Here is a 19,601-nt window from a genome sequence, read left to right on the forward strand (position 1 = left end):
GCAATAAAAAATCAATAAGAGAGAGCGGATAAAATCCAAAGAAAACTTCAAAGAAGCTAGGAAGCCTTCTACTACATCAAACACTATATAGTTTTTGTTCTAACTGAAAATAAAACACTAAAATAGAAAAAATAACAGAAAACAAAATATAAAATAACTAAGATAACAGAAGTAAAACTTACAAAACAATATTATTTTATAAGTATTTTCAAAATAGGAAATCAAACTAGCAATGCAATCAATTCGCAAGTTAGTATAGAACTAGAATTGATTCGATGCAAACAAATAAGAATAAATAAAATAAAATTTTGTTGTTGTTGAAAAGTTACTGGTAAATATAGAAAACAAAATATAACTTGTCACAATTATAAAAAAAACAAATTAAGAACAAATAATACAAAAGAAATAGCAAGAAAACAAAAAGGCTAAAACAGAATCTGTTTTGGTTAAAACCCTAAGTAAAATTATTTATTTTTTTTAAACTTAAACTACTGAAAGATATGATCAATAGGAAAGAGTAGCAAAAAGAATTAATTTAAAAGCTATTTTTAAACTCCCGGTATAAGCAAACAAGCTTTAAATCAAACCTGGTCTAATTCAAATTTTATTAATCCAAACATAGACAAATTATATATCTACAGAAACTACATAAAATTTGTGATCCAACGCAAAAAGAATCACCTAATTCGGAGTTATAGACTAATACATATGAATTTTCTAAGATTGCAATTTTCTGAAAAAACTGCAATACGGGATTTCGTGAATCTCACCATGGGTGACAGAGAGGAAGAACTCCGGCGAGGTAGTTGCTCCGGCGCGGTTGGGTGGTCGCCGGTGGGGTGGGGGTGCGATGGAGGAGGGTGGTGGTGAGTCTCCTCCGTCGGCGAGGTGCTTCGAGGTCGGGGAAGAGCAGGGGCGGCCGGGGAAGTTCGTGTTGCCGGCCGAACTCCGGCGAGCAGCGGGGGTGGTGAGGAGCCGGCGAGGGCTCGGACTAATGCGGAAAATGGGTTGCGGGGGCGGTGGGGAATCTCGTGGCGGCATCAGTTGGGGCGGGGAAGGGTGCGGCAGCGAGGGTGGCGAGGTGTTTTTGCCTACTGGAGCCTGGCTCCAGTGAGGTTCCTGGGGCGAGGGGTGGCGTGGGGAGGAGGGGGCCGAGGGGGGGCTCGGGGGCGGCGGTTATATAGGGGGAGAGGGGCCGAGGGAAAGGAAAGGGGGAGCTCGGATCGGGAAGGGGAAATCTCGTGATCCAGGGGGCTCACGCCATGGAAAGGGGAGGCGCTGGGAAGGAAAGTCACGGTAGACAGAGAAAAGGAAGGAAGAAGAAGAGGGAAGGAAGGAAAAAAAAAGAAAGAATGAAAAGGGGAAAGAAAAAAAAGAAAGGAGAGGTGGCGTGGGGGTTTGGCCAGAGATTTCTGGCTGCGGTGGTGTAGGGATTTGTTCCCAGCGATGGGGATCTAGCCCCAGAATATCTCCCGTGTGTTTTTTTAACAGAAACTTAAACGAAATAAAAGGAAATAAATAAAATAATTAATATAGGGTATTATATACCAAATCGATGAGAAAAAATTTTCCTAATTGATTATCATTTTTTCAAAACCAAAATATAAAAACTTTTTAAAAATGTTTTTTCAGAAAAATCCTTGAGGCTTTATTTTCTTTTGGCAAAATACTTTCTCCATAAAAATTGGGTCTTCTTGGTTCAAAATATTTCAGAAATGCCTCACATTGTGGAGGGTCATTTTCCTCCGCTTTTTCTTGCGCGCAAGAATTTTGTCGAGGCATTTTCTCGGGGAAGAAAAATAAAGAAGCAAGGGCAAATGTTTGAAAGAATTCAAATGCAAAACTCCGTTCAAATTCTTTATAGTTGAAGAAGTCATGTCATCTTCTCTCATTGTTTTTTTTCTTGAATTTGAATTTACCGGAGAAGGGGAAAGTCATTTTATTCCCTCTCATTCAAAAGTTTTGAAAAGTTTCAAATTTCACTCAAGTTTCAATCACTCAAGTAAGAAAACAAACAAACTAATAATTATATTAACATTCCAAAATTTGGGATGTTACATGGGCCAAAGAAAGAAATGATGTCATTTGCTGCAATCCTGGACCTAATGACAATGAGGCTATGTAATTTTTGTCATTTGGCACTACAGTGACATGTATCCATCAGCCTGTTATCTAATCCTTATCATTTGAACTATGTACTCCGGATCATTTGAACTATATAATATCTATCATTTGAACTATATAATCTTTATCATTTGAACTATGTAATATTTATCATTCATAACAAGTACACAAATTAAAGATAACATAACAGGTGCACTTCATTTCATTTCATGACATGTTCACGAATTCAAGATAACATAAGGTGTTCACTACATGACAACTTCACAAATTGAAGCTAACATAGGCACTTCCTCTCGTCGTGGGAGTGCAGCCTGTACAATCACATGAGTGCAGCCACTAACCAGCACGGGAGTGCAGCCTGTATAGAAATGGGAGTGTAGCCATTAACGGGCACGTGAGTGCAACCCCTATAGGCACAGGAGTGCAGCTTGTACAGGCACGAGAGTGCAACCCCTATAGGCACGGGAGTGCAGCCCCTATAGGCACGGGAATGCAACCTGTATAGGCACGGAGTGCATCCACTAACAGGAACGGGGGTGCAGCCCCTATAGGCTCGGGGCCGCAACTCCTATAGGCACGGGAGTGCAGCTCCTATAGGCACGAGAGTGCAGCCTGCACAGCCACGGGAGTGCAGCTACTAACAGGCACAGGAGTGCAACCCCTATAGGCACGGGGCCACAACCCCTATAGGCACGGGAGTGCAGTCCCTATAGGCATGAGAGTGCAACCTGCATAGGCACGTGAGTGCAGCCACTAACAGGCACGGGAGTGCAGCCCCTATAGGCACGGGGCCGCAACCCTTATAGGCGCGGGAGTGCGGCCCCTAACAGGCACGAGAGTGCAGCCTGCACAGCCATGGGAGTGAAGCCACTAACACGCACGTGAGTGCAGCCCCTATAGGCACGGGGCCACAACCCCTATAGGCACGGGAGTGCAGCCCCTATAGGCATGGGAGTGCAACCTGTACAGGCACAGATTGCAGCCACTAACAGGCACGGGAGTGCAGCCCCTATAGGCACGGGGCCGCAACCCCTATAGGCACGGGAGTGCAACCCCTATAGGCACGGGAGTGCAGCGTGCACAGCCACGGGAGTGCAACCCCTATAGGCACGGGAGTGCAGCCCCCTATAGGCACAGGAGAACAACCTGCACATCCACGGGAGTGCAGCCACTAAAAGGCATGGGAGTGCAGCCCCTATAGGAACGGGGCCGCAACCCCTATAGTCACGGGAGTGCAGCTTGTACAGCCACGGGAGTACAACCACTAACAGGCACGGGAGTGCAGCCTGCACAGCCACGGGATTGCAACCCCCATAGGCACGGGGCCACAGCCCCTATAGGCACGAGAGTGCAGCCTATACAACCACGGGAGTGCAGCCCCTATAGGCACGGGAGGGCAGCCCTTATAGGCACGGGAGCGATGCCCCTACATACACGGGACAGAGGCCCCAATAGCCACGGTACTCAGGCCCCAATCAGCCACGGATATAGTAAACTGTTTCCACTACTGCTTGAAATTAGGTCCCACAAACACACATGTGTTTCAGGTTTGAAAAAAATAACAAAAAATAAGAAAGAAATCAGGAACATTACAAACTTCAAAGAACATGTTGATAAAAACATAGTTTACACACACTCCATTCAAACAAGGCTCACAACATGTGTCATTACATTTAATAACTAGGAAACAAGAGGTAGCTCGTAGTTCACTAATTTATAAACCATACAATAGATAGATAATTAGTCATAAAACAGATAAATTGTTGTCTTTCCTCAAACAGACCCACTCCCACCAGGTTTGGCAGCTTCAACATTACCAGCATCGACAGTAGAGACACTGTCTGAGGAAGTGGCAGGTCGAATGATTTGAGTCTTTGTAAGACCAAACCAATCAGGCTTGCAAGGCTTCAGCTCCACAACTTTGGTAGCCATCATAACCTCGAATTTTTTTCCATGCACAACATTCACAGATAACAGGTTGTCAAACTTGACAACAACCTCATCTTCGATGAAATGGTCTGCTACCTTAAATGACCAATCGCCAAGATAGTCATGAAGTGCATAAGCAACACAGAATGATGCTGAGAACAAGCTATGAGACACTGAGAAGACAATAACATTGTCAACCAGACCGTATTGTAGGCCTAGCTGCTCCTTCGTTGAAAGGGCAATGTCTAGGACCTTTGGTGCTCGATCATACAACTACGAAAATGAAAAATAAAATAAAGAAATTATTAATTGACAAAATGATAATGAACAAGATAATTAAACAATCGTTTTAAACACATAAACAGTTAAAAATATGGACAAAAAGTAGTAATTAATAGTGTATAAGTTTTAAACATATAAACTATACTATTACAGAAAGCTATTAATAGTCTGTAGTTACAAAGAAAGCAATTACAAACTTGAGTGGCAAAAACAAAATAAAAATCAACTTATAGTACGAGTGTCATCATGAACTTCATCACAATCCACCCTGGGCCTCTTGGCCTGCGACAGAAATATTAAGATGTAAATAACAATATGAAAACATAACACACATCCAAAAAACATAAGCATAGTAGTACATTAATTATAAAGCAAATTTCTAACCTTAACCAGTTCCCCTTCTGTCTTTGATGATGCAAAACCATATGTGTCCATCTACAAGAATTGAGAACCCAAAATAAATCAGATACAGAAAAATAACAACGTCTATTTGATTGATAACTGTTCCAAAAAACCAGATCTACAAAAAAAGAACTATCAGGAACTAAAGGAATGCTTGCTCTGATTGAAGGCATAACAACTACACAGGAAAACAACAAAAAGAAAAAAAGAAAAAAACATGAACAAATGGTTATTTCAGGGTTTCAGTCAGAAAAATCAAACTAGTGTACAACAAATGGATAAGCACATGAAATTTATCGCACACAGAATCATATTAATGGTATAGAAATTGAAGATTTACACCACTGTCGCATGAAACCTTTCATCAAAAATGTGTAAAAAAATGACAATAAATACAAATGAAGATGAAACCACTGCAGACCTCAATGAAGTGCCGGAACAAAACAACGCAATGAATAAAAAAAGGTATCAGACCCAGTCGAAATATCCTGCGGACCAAGTGAATAATAAAAGAGTATGAGAGGAAATGCCGAGCAAAGAGATTGGGAATGGAGGTGAGGAGAGCCGAGGAAAGGAGAAGCAGTTGAAATTAAAGGGACTCTGAACCGGCGGTAGTGTGGTAGTGGGGTGTGTGGAGCGGTGGAGTGGTAGTGGGGGCGTGTGGAGGGGTGCCTCGTTTAAGTAGGTTAACAGTAACTTTGTGTAAATGTGTGGAGAGGCAGTGTTTGTTTCATGTGACTGTTTGTGTACACGACTCTTTAAAAAATACATCTATGCGCCGCCACCCTCGTCGCCGTTGTGTGAACGCCGCATGTCACCCGTCTGGCTCACCGACCGAAAGCATGTCCGGTTATTTAAGCCTACCTCTTTCCTCTTCGCCCCTCCACCCGAGCCCTTCATGTCTTCCACATCTAAGATTTCGTTTCCTCTCCCCCCTCCCCCCGATCGTCGTCATGGTCCACCGTAAGATCACCACCTACGCGATGCTCACTCCTGAGCGACGGATGGAGATTGAGGCAGAGATCCAATCTAGGAGCACCGCCCGGATCGCTGCCGGCTTGCCTCCGGACTCGCCGGAGCACGAGAAAGAGGAGGAGGATGAGCAGACAGAAGACGAGGAGCAGGAGCAGACGGAAGACGAGGAAGAGGAGGAGGAGCAGATAGAAGACGAGGAAGGAGGGCACCTACCGGATCTAATGGAGGAAGATGAGAAGGAGGAGTAGACGGAAGATGAGGAGGAGGAGCAGACAGAAGATGAGGAAGAGGACTAAATGGAGGAGTCATTCACCATAGTCGAGATGATTGTGGAGCAACATGCCATCATGGAGTCCATCCAGGATGAGGCCGAAGTGGATGCCAACCGGCGAGTTATACGGCAGATGCAGGCGGAGGAGGACGCTCTCTTTGACGTGCTTGACGCGGAGATGGCGGCAGACGAGTCCGAAGTGGAGGAGGATCAGGTGCCGGAGGAGATAGTTAACAACTCCGATGAGGAGTAGCCACATGGTACTTTTTTTATTTGCATGCTTTTGTATGAGTTATGTACGTCAGAATGTAAGCATCAGATGAAGTGGTGCTAATTTGGGATCACTCATCGCGGGCGCCTTGATGTTAATATGGATAGTTTTGTCACGAACTTCGGTGATGTAAAACGAAAACCATGGATGTGCAACACTGTAGGTCCATGGTTGTGCATGTGCTGGGTGCAAAAAGGAAAGCCACATATGTACACCAGGTAGACGTACGGGTGCGTACAATTTAGGTCCACGCATATGTTCACAGTAGATCCACGGATGCATACTCGCTAGGTCCACGGGTGTGCATTGATGACCCACAAGTGTAGGGGATCTATCATAGTCCTTTCGATAAGTAAGAGTGTCGAACCCAACGAGGAGCAGAAGGATCTGACAAGTGGTTTTCAGCAAGGTAATCTCTGCAAGCACTGAAATTATCGGTGACAGATAGTTGTGTGATAAGGTGATACGTAGCAAGTAGCAAGTAACAATAGTAACAAAGGCGCAGAAAGATGGCCCTATCCCTTTTGTAGCAAGGGACAAGCCTGGACAAACTCTTATAGGAGGTAAAGCGCTCCCGAGAACACATCGGAATTTCTGTCAAGCTAGTTTTCATCATGTTCATATGATTCGCGTTCGCTACTTTGATAGTTTGATATGTGGGTGGACCGGTGCTTGGGTGCTGCCCTTACATGGACAAACATCCCAGTTATGATGAACCCCTCTCGCAAGCATCCGCAACTCCGAAAGAAGAATTAAGACAAAGTCTAACCATATCATTAAACTAGTGGATCCAAATCAGCCCCTTACGAAGCAACGCATAAACTAGGGTTTAAGCTTCTGTCACTCTAGCAACCCATCATCTACTTAATATTTACCAATGCATTCCTCTAGGCCCAAATAATGGTGAAGTGTTATGTAGTCGGCGTTCACATAACACCACTTGAGGAAAAACAACATACAACGCATCAAATATCGAACGAATACCAAATTCACATGACTACTTATAGCAAGACTTAACCCATGTCCTCAGGAACAAAAGTAACTACTCACAAAGCATAATTATGTTCATGACCAGAGAGGTATTGAATAGCATCAATGATCTGAACATATAATCTTCCACCGAGTAATCCAAGTAGCATCAACTACAAAGAGTAATTAACACTACTAGCAACCTTACAAGTACCAATCGGAGTCGCGAGACGGACATTGGTTACAAGAGATGAGCTAGGGTTTGGAGATGAGATGGTGCTGATGAAGATGTTGATGGTGATGAGTCCCCTCCGATGAGAGGAGTGTTGGTGATGACGATGGCAACGATTTCCCCCTTCGGGAGGGAAGTTTCCCCGGCAGGACAACCCTGCCGAAGCTCTAGATTGGTTCCGCTCAAGTTCCGCCTCGTGGCGCCGGAGATTCCTCCCGAAAGACCCCTCTTGATTTTTTCTGGAACGAAACCCTCCTTATAGCAAAAGAGGGGAGCCAGAGGGACAATAGGGAGCCCACAAGCCCCCTAGGCGCGGCCAGGGGGGTAGGTCGCGCCTAGCAGGCTTGTGGCCTCCTGGTGGCTCCCCTCTGGTACTTCTTCAGCCCAGTATTTTTTATAAATTCCAATATAATTCCTCGTTAATTTTCACAGCTTTTGGAGTTGCGCAGAATAGGTATCTCAAACTTGCTCCTTTTTCAGGCCAGAATTCCAGCTGCCGACATTCTCCCTCTTCATGTAAACCTTGCAAAATAAGAGAGAAAAGGCATAAGTATTGTACCGTGAAGTGTAATAACAGCCCATAAAGCGATAAATATCAAAATAAAAGCATGATGCAAAAGGGACGTATCAACTCCCTCAAGCTATAGTTCGCTTTTCCTCAAGCAGAAACCGAGATCAATAAATATGCCCACATGTTTAGAGAGAGAGGTGTCGACAAAACAAGATATGGACATGCTAAAGTGAAAATTCCTTCACAAAGTAAAGTATGGATCAAGAACCTTATTGAGAATTAACATCCAGTAGCCTTGAGACATTGAAGCAATTGCAATTTATCATAACATCGGAAAGAGCCAAATAAGAGCTTGTAAAGAAAATCCACATACTCAATCATCCTTTTGTCTTCTACAATTGCTACAACTCACGTGGTACTCATGAGATCAAAGTTTTAGTCGGACATAGAGAAAGATAGGGGCTTATAGATCGCTTCCCAACTATTTACCTCAAGGGTAATGTCAACAATAATAGTTCATGAATGCTTACTTCCAAGTTGACATATAAATATAGATGTTTCCCTAGCATATGATGTTAGCCAAGATAAAGGCGAAATAAGGAATTGGTGTAGATCACCATGACTCTTTCAAGGGAAAAAAGTAAAGGTGCAAGATAGGCCCTTCGCAGAGGGAAGCAGAGGTTGTCATGCGCTTTTGGGGTTTGGACGTGTGACCTCTTAGTGTGAAGGAATGTCACTTTATATTACCTCCTGTGATAAAGAACTTTATTATGCAGTCTGCCGCTTTTATGTCTTCCTCATCATAGGTTCGTACAAATCTTATTTTCCACATAGTAATAGATCATACGTATTTAGGGAGCAATTCTTATTGCTTGCACCGATGACAACTTACTTGAGGGATCTTCTTCAATCCATAGGTAGGTATGCTGGACTCTCATGGCAAAACTGGGTTGAAGGTATATGGATGCACAAGTAGTATCTCTACTTGGTGCGGAAGTTTTGGCTGATATGGGGTGGAAGCAATGTCACATGCTAAGGGATCTCTAGTCATATGATCATTGTTCGGAACCAAGCAAACAAAATTCATTATGTTGTCTTCCTTGTCCAACATCTACTTCTAAGCATGCAATATTTAGTGAGTGTTCACAGTCATAGATGGTCCCCAAGATGATATATTTATATGTGAACCTCTCTTTCTTTATTACTTCCTATTTATTGCAGCAATGATCAAGGTCGACGTTTGTCCACCCACAACAAGTTTCAATTAACATTCTTTTTATATGTGAAGCCATCACTTCCCATAAGATCATTACATGATCTTTCATGCTTTTGTTCTTGTATCATTCTTTTCTTTTGATCATGGCATGAAGCAAGGCCCTTAACTAAAACACTCTTTATTATATGACTCATGAACACGAATACATCGGGGGTGACACAAAGAAAAACTCAATCCTAAAACACTAAGAACTTTATTCTACTAGAGAAAGAAAAAACCAAAAAGGATCGAACTAAGAAAACGTAAAGGCAAAAGATGTGATGGTGATACGATACCGGGGCAACTCCCCCAAGCTTGGCACAAGCCAGGGGGATTGCCCATACCCGTGCTTAGTTGTCTTCCTTTGGAGGTGATGGTGGTGGAGTTGTTGCAACCTGGGTTTGATCCTCCGTCTTCCAAGGCATAGGTGCTCCATCATGGAAAGATGAGCGAGTCTCCGGAATCCTCAAATCTGCAGCCAACCATATTGATTTAAATCTATACTCATACCACAGTTTTGGTTCTACAGGTCATAGATTTAGATCCTCGAGAGGTGTTTCCCAATGTCATTGGCATTGATCTTGTGCTTGTTGGTGAACTCCGTGATCATCATGTGGTTGGCGTTGAGTCCGTGTTCCACCATCCCTTGGCACTTGAAGACTTTCTGCTCCATTGCTTCGAGCCTCGCCTCCACGCTTCCGTTCTTCTTGGGCCCATCAACAACACGGATGTGAAACACCCCCTCACACATCTCGATAGATTGAGGGTGTTGCAGCACTCCCGCGAGGTAGGGATTGATGACCTTCTCGAAGAACTTATCCTTCGAAGCTTTTGGGGACGCCATAGCGATCTAGATCTGTCTCTTCGTTTTTGGAGTCTGAAACAGGCTGATAAATATCCCTTCTGTACTCCTCCGGAGTTATGGTATTGGTAATATTGCTTTCAACATTTATGGGAGTACCTGAGATATAGTGCTTGATTCTTTGCCCATTTAACACTCTCAGAAAATAAACTTCCGTGTTGTTGATCTTGATGGCACCGGAACGATATACTTCCTCAACGATGTAAGGACCTTCCCATTTAGAGAGAAGCTTGCGTGAAAAAAATCTTAAACGAGAATTATATAGCAAGACATAATCATTGAACTCACGTTTTTGTATCCTTTTATCATGCCACCTCTTAACCTTTTCTTTGAACAACTTGGCATTTTCATATGCCTGAGCTCTCCATTCATCAGGTGAGGTAATATCAAATAACCTCTTCTCACGAGCAAGTTTGAAATCAAAGTTGAGCTCTTTGATTGCCCAATAAGCCTTATGCTCTAGCTCAAGAGGTAAATGACATGCTTTACTGCAAACCATTTTGTACGGAGACATGCCCATGTGATTCTTATAAGCCGTTCTATAAGCCCACAGTGCATCATCGAGCTTCTTAGACCAATTCTTTCGAGACCTATTGACAGTCTCTTGGAGAATTAGTTTAATCTATCTATTACTTAGCTCCAGTTGACCACTGGACTGATGATGATAGGAAGACGCAGTTCTATGATTGACATCGTACTTAGCAAGCGTTTTACGGAAAGCACCATGAATAAAATGTGAACCACCATCAGTCATTAGATATCTAGGGACTCCAAATCTAGGGAAAATAACTTCTTTTAGCATCCTGATAGAAGTGTTGTGATCAGCACTACTAGTTGGGATAGCTTCTACCCACTTAGCAACGTAGTCAACAACAACTAGGATATGAGTATACCCGTTGGATTTTGGAAACGGTCCCATATAATCAAAACCCCAAACATCAAATGGTTCAATGAAAAGTGAATAATTCATAGGCATTTCCGGACGTTTACTGATATTGCCTATTCTTTGACATTCATCACAAGATAGGACAAACTTACAGGCATCCTTCAAGAGAGTGGGCCAATAGAAACCTGATTGCAATACCTTGCGTGCAGTTATATCTCCCGCATGGTGTCCTCCGTAAGCCTCAGAGTGACACTTATGTAGGATCTGTCCCTGTTCATGTTCAGGTACACAACGTCTAATAACACCATCTACTCCTTCCTTATAAAGGTGAGGATCATCCCAAAAGTAATGTCTCAAATCAAATAAGAATTTCTTCTTTTGCTGTTATGTGAAACTAGGTGGTATATATTTGGCAACGATATAATTGGCATAATCAGCGTACCATGGTGTACTACGTGAAGTATTGATGACATTCAATGGCTCATCAAGAAAGCTATCATCAATAGGTTGTGGGTCATGAAGAACATTCTCCAACCTAGACAAGTTATCTACTACGGGGGTTCTCAGAACCCTTCCTATAGATAACATGCAAATCAAATTCTTGTAGCAAGAGAACCCATCTGATAAGTCTATGTTTAGCATCTTTCTTTTCCATAAGGTACTTAATAGCAGCGTGATCAGTGTGAATAGTGACTTTGGAGTCAACTATGTAAGATCTGAACTTTTCACATGCAAACACGACTGCAAAAAATTCCTTTTCCGTAGTAGCATAGTTTTTTTTGGGCACTGTCTAGAGTTTTACTAGCATAGTGAATAACATTCAACTTCTTATCAACTCTTTGTCCTAGGACGACGCCAACAACATAATCACTAGCATCACACATGATTTCAAAAGGTAAGTTCCAACCAGGTGGTTGAACAATAGGCGCAGTTATCAAGGCCTTCTTAAGTTTTCGAAGGCTTCCTCACAATCATCGTCAAAAAAAAAAGGAATATCCTTTTGCAAGAGATTGGTAAGAGGCCTATAAATCTTAGAGAAGTCTTTAATGAACCTTCTATAGAAACCAACATGACCAAGGAAACTTCTTATACCTTTGATATCTGTAGGGCATGGCATTCTCTCGATCACATTAACCTTAGCCTTATCGACTTCAATACATCTTTTAGAAATTTTATGTCCTAAGACAATGCCTTAGTTAACCATAAAGTGGCACTTCTCCCAATTCAAGACAAGATTGGTATCTTTACATCTCTGCAAAACTCGATCAAGGTTGCTGAGGCAATCATCAAAAGAAGACCCGTAAACGGAGAAGTCATCCATGAAAACCTCAACAATCTTTTCACAAAAGTCAGAGAATATAGCCATCATACATCTTTGAAAGGTAGAAGGTGCCTTACATAAGCCAAAAGGCATACGTCTGTAATAAAAGGTACCGAAAGGGCAGGTGAAAGTGGTTTTCTCCTAGTCAGATTGTGCAACAGGTATTTGGGAGAAATCAGAATAACCATCTAGAAAGCAGAAGTGTGTGTGTTTAGACAACCTTTCTAGCATTTGGTCGATAAAAGGCAGAGGGTAATGAACTTTCCTAGTGGCCTTATTCAATTTCCTAAAATCGATCACCATCCTGTAGCCAGTAATAATCCTCTGTGGGATCAATTCATCCTTATCATTAGGGAAAACGGTAATACCTCCCTTCTTAGGGACGCAATGCACCGGACTCACCCAATCGCTATGAGCTACATGATAGATAATACCTGCTTCCAGGAGCTTTAGTATTTCTTTTCTTACTACCTCTTTCATCTTAGGATTCAATCTCCTTTGATGATCAGCAACTGGTTTGAAATCATGATCAATTTTAATCTTGTGCTGGCATAGAGTGGGACTAATGCCCTTAAGATCATCAAGAGTATATCTAATAGCAGCACGGTGCTTCCTCGGAGTTTTTAGTAACTTCTTTTCTTCATGCTCTGAGAGGCTAGCACTAATAATAACATGACATATCTCTTTTTCATCAAGATAAGCATACTTAAGAGTATCATGCAACTGTTTAAGCTCGAACACAGGATCACCCTTTGGTGGGGGTGGATCCCCAAGCAGTTCAACAAGCAACTTATTCTTAAGGATAGGATATTGTTCTAAGACGACTCTATCTTTTTCATCCCTTTCATCCATATGCATATCATTTTCGTGCTCAAGCAAGTATTGCTCTAAGGGATCAGTAGGAGGTATGGAAATAGAAGCTAAGGCAATAGTTTCATCCCTACTAGGTAACTCCTTTTCATGAGGTTGTCTACCAAACTTAGAGAAATTGAACTCATGTGACACACCTTCAAAGCCAATAGTGACAGTTTGCTTCTCACAATCAATATGAGCATTGACAGTACTGAGGAAGGGTCTGCCAAATATGACGGGACAAAAGCTATCTTATGCAGTAGCAAGAACGAGGAAATCAGCAGGATAGTTCGTTTTACCACACAAGACTTCAACATCCCTAACAATTCCCACATGGCAGATAGTATCTCTATTGGCAAGCTGAATAGTGACATCAATGGGCTCTATCTCAACAGGTGCAATCTCGTCTTTGATTTCATCATATAAGGATTGAGGTATTGTACTAACACTAGCACCCACGTCACATAAACCATGAAAACAATGATCTCCTATCTTAACAGAAACAACAGGCGTGCCAACAACAGGCCTATGTTTGTCTCTAGCATGAGGTTTAGTAATTCTAGCAGCATCTTCACAGAAGTGAATATCATGTCCCTCAACATCGTCGGACAGGAGATCTTTGATAATAGTAATGCCAGGTTCAACTCTAATTTGCTCAGGGGGTGTAGGTGTTCTAATGTAGCCCCTACGTATCACAGTTGAAACTTTAGAATGATCCTTTATCCTAACAGGGAAAGGTGGTTTCTCAATGTAAGCACTGCGAACAATAGGATCATTATAAGTGATGACTTTCTCTTCAACTGGATTGGGTTTAACTACATTGACTTCTAAGGGAGGATGATATTTAAACCACTTCTCTTTAGGGAGATCAATATGAGTAGCAAATGATTCACACAATGAAGCTACTATCTCGGAGTCAAGTCCATATTTAGCGCTAAAATCACAAAAAGTATTTGTTTCGACAAAGGATTTAACGCAATCAAACTTGAAACTCATACCTGACTCCTTACCTTCATCAAACTCCCAATCTTCAGAGTTGCGTTTAATTCTTTCCAATAAATTCCATTTGAAGTCAATATCTCTCTTCATAAAAGAACCGGTACAAGAAGTGTCAAGCATGGTGTGATTATCATGAGAAAGCCGAGCATAAAAGTTCTGAATGATAATTTCTCTCGAGAGCTCATGGTTGGGGCATGAATGGAACATTGATTTAAGCCTCCCCCAAGCTTGAGAGATGCTTTATCTATCACGAGGCCAAAAATTATAAATATAATTCCGATCACGATGTACCAAATGCATAGGATAAAACCTTTGATGAAATTCCAATTTCAATCGGTTGTAGTTCCATGATCCAGTATCACCACATAGCCTAGACCATGTCAATGCTTTATCCCTCAAAGATAAGGGAAATACCTTCTTCTTGACCTCATCCTCGGGCAAACCTGCAAGCTTAAATAAACCACAAACTTCATCTACATAGATTATATGCAAGTCTGGATGTGATGTTCCATCTCTTGTAAAAGGATTAGCCAGCAGTTTCTCAAGCATACCCGAAGGAAATTCACAGCAAATATTTTCAGTAGGTGCAGCAAGTTGAGGAGAAACTCCTTGTGATTCCGTTCGAGGTGAAGATACGCCGAACAAGCTCCTCAAAGGATTAGTTTCCATAGTAACAAGTGACAATAAATTTCAGCACACTATATAAATGTTTCCTTACCAAATTCCACTTACCAAAGGCGCCTCACTCGCCGGCAACGGCGCCAGAAAAGTGCAGGGGGTCTATCGTAGTCCTTTCGATAAGTAAGACTGTCGAACCCAACAAGGAGCAGAAGGAACTGACAAGTGGTTTTCAGCAAGGTAATCTATGCAGGCACTGAAATTATCGGTGACAGATAATTGTGTGATAAGGTGATTCGTAGCAAGTAGCAAGTAACAATAGTAACAAAGGTGCAGCAAGATGGCCCAATCCCTTTTGTAGCAAGCGACAAGCCTGGACGAACTCTTATAGGAGGTAAAGCGCTCTCGATGACACACGGGAATTTCTGCCAAGCTAGTTTTCATCATGTTCATATGATTCGCGTTCGCTACTTTGATAGTTTGATATGTGGGTGGACCGGTGCTTGGGTGCTGCCCTTACTTGGACAAACATCCAACTTATGATTAACCCCTCTCGCAAGCATCCGCAACTACGAAAGAAGAATTAAGACAAAGTCTAACCATAGCATTAAACTAGTGGATCCAAATTAGCCCCTTACGAAGCAACGCATAAACTAGGGTTTAAGCTTCTGTCACTCTAGCAACCCATCATCTACTTACTACTTCCCAATGCCTTCCTCTAGGCCCAAATAATGGTGAAGTGTTATGTAGTCGACGTTCACATAACACCACTAGAGGAAAAACAACACACAACGCATGAAAACATCGAACGAATACCAAATTCACATGATTACTTATAGCAAGACTTATCCCATGTCCTCAGGAACAAAAGTAAATACTCACAAAGCATAATTATGTTCATGACCAGAGAGGTATTGTATAGCATCAAGGATCTGAACATATAATCTTCCACCGAGTAATCCAACTAGCATCAACTACAAAGAGTAATTAACACTACTAGCAACCTTACAAGTACCAATCGGAGTCGCGATACAGAGATTGGTTACAAGAGATGAACTAGGGTTTGGAGATGATATGCTGCTGATGAACATGTTTATGGTGATGAGTCCCCTCCGACGAGAGGAGTGTTGGTGATGACGATGGCGACGATTTCCCCCTCCGAGGGGGGGGGGGGTTTCCCCGACAGGACGACCCTGCCGGAGCTCTAGATTGGTTCCGCTCAAGTTCCGCCTCGTGGCGGAGGCGATTCCTGCCGAAAGCCTCCTCTTGATTTTTTCTGGAACGAAACCGTCCTTATAGCAAAAGAGGGGAGCCAGAGGGCCAACAGGGAGCCCACAAGCCCCCTAGGCGCGACTAGGGGGGGTAGGCCGCGCCTAGCAGGCTTGTGGCCTCCTGGTGGCTCCCCTCTGGTACTTCTTCGGCCTAGTATTTTTTATAAATTGCAAATAATTCCTCGTTGATTTTCAATGCTTTTGGAGTTTCCCGGAATAGGTATCTCAAACTTGCTCCTTTTTCAGGCCAGAATTCCAACTGCCTGCATTCTCCCTCTTCATGTAAACCTTGCAAAATAAGAGAGAAAAGGCATAAGTATTGTACCGTGAAGTGTAATAACAGCCCATAAAGCGATAAATATCAACATAAAAGCATGATGCAAAATGGACGTATCATGCATGTGCTGGGGGATAAAACGTAGGTTTGGTTTTTTTGACAAGGACTGCGACTTTGGGTTTTTTGTCAAGAACTACGGGATGTAAAACGAAAGCCACAGATGTAGCCCACGTACACACACGTGTGAGTACACGTAGGTCCAGGGATGTGCGTGCGCTGGAGGTACCTCGGTGATATAAACGAAAACCACGATTGTACACTAGCAAGATGCACGGGTGAGTACGCCGTAGGTCCACAGGTGCGCACGCAGTTGGTCCACGTATACTTATGCGGTGGCTCCATGGATGCGTATGGTAGGTCAAGGTACCTCGGTCCATGAAGCACATCACAACAATCTGGTTTTTCCTGGTTGCGAAACATAATTACTTTTTTTTGTCTATAGGTAAGCTATATGTTATTCAAGGCGTCAATAGAAAACCCTTTTTCCGCAGTTTGGTCAAGAAAGTTAGACGTAATCCTACAAACAAGATAACATCCTGTGCGTACGCGTAGATCCACGGATGTGCGTGCGCTGGAGGTACCTCGGTGATATAAACGAAAACCACGGTTGTACACTAGCAAGATGCACGAGTGAGTACGTCGTAGGCTCACAGGTGCGCACGCAGTAGGTCCACAGATACTTATGCGGTAGCTCCACGGATGCGTACGGTAGGTCAAGGTACCTCGGTCCACGAAGCACATCACAGCAATCTGGTTTTGCCTGGTTGCGAAACATAATTACTTTCTTTTGTCTATAGGTAAGCTATATGTTATTCAAGGCGACAATAGAAAACCCTTTCTTCCGCAGTTTGGTCAAGAAAGTTCGAGCTAATCCTATAACAAGATAACATCCTGTAGGTACGCGTAGATCCACGGATCTATGTGTGTTGGAGGTACCTCGGTGTTGTAAAACGAAACCACGGATGTACACTAGGAAGACACACGCGTGCATACCAGGTAGGTCCACTATTACATACGTACAAGGTGCACGGATGCTTACGCGGTAGGTCCACGTACTTGGGTCCACGTAGGACATTAGTATTATTTCTTGAATGTGTTCTCTCTAAGTTTTACATCACAACAATGAGCCTAGGAAGACGCACATGTGTGTACGTGGCAGGGCCATGGCTGTGCATTGCTAGAGGGAAACACGGAGGTTTACGTTTTTTGCAAGTAATTTTGGTGATATAAAAGGAAAACCACGGATGTACACATGTAGACGCATGGGTGCGTACGTTTCGGGTCCATGAATGTGTTCGCGGAAGCTCCACTATTGCATACGTGGTAGATCCACGGATCTGTTCGCTGTATATCCATGTATCCGTCTGTTTTAGGTCCACGGGTGGGTTCATTTTAGGTGCGCGTACGTGGTAGGTCCACGGATGTGTAAACCACAGATCTACACTAGGAATACACGCGGGTGTGTACGTGGTAGGTTCACGTATGTGCATGTGCTAGAGGGAAACACGAAATTTTGGGTCCACAGATGTACGCCAGATAGACGCACGGGTGGGTACGTTTTAGGTCCACGTGTATTTTCGTGTTAGATCCACTGATGCTTACGTGCTAGGTCCACGGGCGTGCATGTGCTCTGTATAATACGAATACCATGGATGTTCACTAGCAAGGCGCACGGCTGCGTACAGTGTAAATCCACTGATGTAAATTTTGACATGGTGGATAGAGAGAATAGCAAGCTAGCAAACTTGTTCAAACCACATAACCAAAATATGAACATGATATAAGCAAACTTGTTCCATGCTGACACACATTACATAAGCAAAGTTGTTCAACGTAATGAAAGCAAACTACGAAAGTAAACAAAACAAGGTACACGCATCTTTTTAAAGCCACATACATTGTTGTCCCATCACCTCTAGTAGTCGTAGACTGTTCCAAATTACTCATCATAGTTCAGCCTGTAGAAACCCTTGATGATGATGTCGATTGTCATCCGAGCCTTGTATGTGGGGTATGCATCTATCGCTGCATACTGGATGAGGTGGTCTGGTAGTGGCGCTATCCCCCATAGTTTGTGGTCTTTGTTGCGGTTGATCTTTTGCTTCATGTGCTTATAGAACGGGTGGATGACCATGCTTGAAACGTCTGCCAGGGAGTCATACGGCTTGTCGATGTATGGATGCCTCCATTTCTTCTACATGTCGATGAAATTCTCGGGGTTGATCTCCAATCCCGAGTTCTTCAGCATCGGTTTGTACTTGGTGATGTCAAAACCAACAAAGGTGTACATCTTTTCCTTTAGGAATCCGTCGAGCCAGTCGGGCCTGCAAGTTTGTAGCAACATTAGTGCATCACTAGTTTAATTAAACTTCAGGCAGCAACACCGATGAACATATGACTTCCTGGTTACAAATTTTAGGCAATTTTACCACCTGCTGGTATGTATAGCAGAACTTCTCCAGTAGGAATCGTTTGAACTTCATTTGTTTTTGTTTGTATGTTTTTTCCTGACTACCTTTGTGTAACATGTGCCAGAACATCTTTTGAGAAAAATATGCTATAGTCTATAAATTACACCTAATTCATAAATTAGTTTCATCGAACTTCACACAGAAGTACTACTAATTAATTAAACTAGTTTTATTAAACTTCCTGCTAAATATTTTTATGTGATATTGCCACCAGGACTTCTCAGTACGAAATGTTGAACTTCTCCAGCAGGAAATGTTGAACTTCATTTTTGTAACATATCAGCTATTGGTATAGCAGAACTTCTCCTCTATAATTTTTTTAACTTCTGCAATACAAGAATTTGATGTCTGAACTTTCTATCTTTTTTTATACCCGTCATATGTTTTTTTGTAATACATGAATTGCATGTAGTATTCAAGTAGTACTTAATGCAACAAATTTCCCTTTGCGCTCTATTTGAACTCTCTAGTTAAAACATCTAGTTCAGAAACTAGTTTAATCAAACTTTCATGCAGAAATAGCAATGCACAAATTTGCATGAGAAATAGGTTGAATGAGTAGATTTGCTCACATTTTTGTAGCCACGGTGATGTGGAAGACGAGCACCATTTCCTCCAGGCAAAGCTGCAGAACTGCTGCCCTCTGGTTCGACTCGTCTTCTCTTGTGCACTCAACATCAACGCCGATGATCCTATCGAACATGCCGCCGAGCTTCATCCTCGTCTTCTTGATCATCTCATCGGCTTCTTTGGGATTGCTGGT

This window comes from Hordeum vulgare, chromosome 2H (assembly GCF_904849725.1).
Source record: "Hordeum vulgare subsp. vulgare chromosome 2H, MorexV3_pseudomolecules_assembly, whole genome shotgun sequence".
NCBI classification, from domain to species: Eukaryota; Viridiplantae; Streptophyta; class Magnoliopsida; order Poales; family Poaceae; genus Hordeum; species Hordeum vulgare.